We start from the raw sequence: 3228 nt of genomic DNA on the forward strand, positions 1-3228 counted from the left end.
TGGAGACAATTGAAAGGAAAAGAGAGAAACACATTTAGCTACAATAACAATCTATTTTTTTCTAGAAATCTGAAATTCTAGAATTTTCTTAAAGGATACATTTACTGATCAAATGTATTAGCAGCAGAATTTGTTTGAATTCCTATTGTCACCCAGTACATCACCAATATTTTTTGAGGCTTTCCTTCATTTTTAACTCTCAGTATTTCATTTACTTCATGTATTCCTTTTCCATAGATTTTTTCTTTTTTTTTTCCTCTATAGCCCTTTATTAACTAAATATATCTAGAAATGCAATCCCTGAGTCACATTCACATGCATGACCATGATTATTGAGGATTAATGATTATCTTAAACATCTTTTATTTTCCCATATTTTGGCCAATATGTTTTGGAGCACAATGATTCATCACTTGTATTTAAAAACAACTAAGAAATTAGTAAATTCATTTTTAATTTTGGAGAACCACAAATTTGCAGCTGCTGAAAACCAGTCTGTAAAAGCAAAGAATGCAAAAACTACTTCTCTGTAAATCAGCTAACCATGTATAGTTTACCAATATCATAAATAGTTAATGGGGATTGTATCTATAATTGCATTTGTTTGCTCTAACACAAAATCATAATATTAAATTTGTTTCATTACCTTTTTATTAACTATTGACTATAGAAACGTCTTTACCAAAACTTTAGTTTGCCTTTGTGCTGAGTTAATGAAATTTATTTATGAATGGATATATTTCATAGTTTTCAGCACCCTTCAATCCAGGTACTGAAAAATTGCAATAATATGAAAAAAATCAGACATTAATCTTCAAATCTTTTATATTTTATATAATGTATCCTTTTTAAAATAATGTATAATACTTGCATTACTGTTTGGATTGCAAAAGACATTTTAATACTTTTAAGCAGATCTTACCTATGACTACTACTCTTCACAACATACAAGAGCAATCCAGCCTTCATTACATGTCAGCTTCTTGTTTATTGATGTCAATATAAATAATTGACATCATTCTTCCACAGAAAAAACAAAAACAAACAAACAAATCTACCAACAAACCAAAAAATCAACCAACCAACCAACCAAAAAAACCCCCAAAAATGCATAAAGGGAAAATATTCAAGGAAGAGTATATTATGATTTCAAAAAATCCATGAAAACAAAAGTTATTCATACCCCTAATTATCATGTTCTAGAGAGTGATTGTGACCTCCATATTAATTTCCATTAAATTCCCATGATATTTAAAAATCTGTTGGTTTCCCTTTTTGCATGCTATGTAGGTCTTATTTGGAAAAATGGAAAGAATCTGTGCAGAGACATTGACAATTGTCAGGAGTTTTCAGAAGAATCCAGTCACCTAGGAGGGCCCAAATCACCCAAATAGCATCAGGATTAGTTTATAGTATGGAAGGAAAAAGCAAACAGATACACTTTTTCATTAATGTTGGTAGTTGTTGTGGTAGTTAACACAGGAAGTCAGATGCAGCTAATTCTTGGAGGTATTTTCAAACTCAACTGAAATCTCACTACACTTCTGAATTAAAAACTTCAAAACCCGAAGCAAAACAAACACTAGTTTTGTTTCTTTTTTCCTGTTATAAGAACTCTCTGTAAAAAGATTTCTTCACTTTGACTAGGAATGTAAAAACTGTCTTTTGTATTGGAAGCTGAAATCATAGATAATAATTTCAAAATTTTAATTTCTTGCCTGGCTTGTATGCCTTACACAAATACATATTTGGATCATTTCTAAAACTACCAAGGTCTTGAATAATATCCACCAGCTTCCATTTACAGAATTCAAGTTTTCCTCTTACTAGCTTATAATAAAGCTAAATATAATGATACATTAAAGTCTTCTGAAATTGTCTTAAAGGAATACCATAAAATTCCTCCTTTAAACACAGGTTTTCTCAAATTAGTCATTCCTGCACTCTACAAAATATACTGGAAAAATTTGTAATTTTTCTGGTCATTCCAAGGAAGTCCATGTATATACCATGCACATGCATTTCATGACAAATCAAAACCAAGTAAAGAAATCACTTTGTTGATACATACTCACTTCTCCCTCTAACAAAGATGAAATGTATAACGTGACTATTTAGGCATCATAATCTTTTTACTATGGATTTCACCATAACAACTCAAATTTCCCTCCGAATCTCAATACAGTCTTACATTCACTCTTGCCTTATTTACAGTCATCCTGATACACTTTTTGTAATCACACTGTATAAAATATATTGTGAGGATAAAGTAAAATATATTGCTATTGCTAATATTAAGAAGTGTATATTAAAAAATCTGCTTTGTTGCTGCCTAATTTATGTCCAGTAATCAACTGTATTATTGAATTTATTTAATAAAAAACTATTTTAAGACAAATTTATTTACTAACAGTATAACCTATAAAAAAACAAATTAAATTCTAGTTCATTTCTTTACTGAAGGAAAAAGCTACCACAGACTTTTACTCTAATCCTTAGATTAAATTACATTATAGGTAATTAGAACTATATTTTATCTAAGGTTGCTTACAGGTATATAAATATATTTTACACATATACATACATTGTATATATGTCTATAATATGCAAATAAATATGTATACTCATTTACAATAAAACAGAATTAAACAAGCTATTCTCCCAATGTTGTCAATCACTTACAATGAACTTGAAAAATAGTTTACAATAAGACCTTAACTATTATGCCCTCAGCAGCAAACTAAGCATTACTATCCTCACATAAGATGTTGTGAAATTGTCAACTAAAATGAGATTTAGCATCCAGCTTTGAACCTCAGCAAGATTTTTTCCATTTCTTGGTTTCTCCTTCCATTGTTAAAAAATTCTTAAACCTAGTCTGAAACCACATTAATTTCTACCATAATTATATGTAGTTGCATAATGGATGGATTTCTGCCCATACAGATTAACAGATTTGATGGTACTGGCCTCACCTGCTGGAAATGGCATGGCACCACCAGGATTGCTTTGCATTTCTTAATAGCAGAATAATAATTTTGGAATAACAAATGTGTAGATTCAGAAGAAAATCATACAATTTACTGGAACTGAGAGAACAGCTGGGACCTTTGGCAAATGTTTCTATTCTTGCCTGTCATTGAGTGTTTATTCTAAAAGCATCTGTAGCGCTGCAGGCAACATTTTTTCCTGAGTGAAGAACCCTGTGTGGTAAGTGTTGAATACTTC

The sequence above is a fragment of the Taeniopygia guttata genome, chromosome 1 (assembly GCF_048771995.1).
Source record: "Taeniopygia guttata chromosome 1, bTaeGut7.mat, whole genome shotgun sequence".
Classification (NCBI taxonomy): Eukaryota; Metazoa; Chordata; class Aves; order Passeriformes; family Estrildidae; genus Taeniopygia; species Taeniopygia guttata.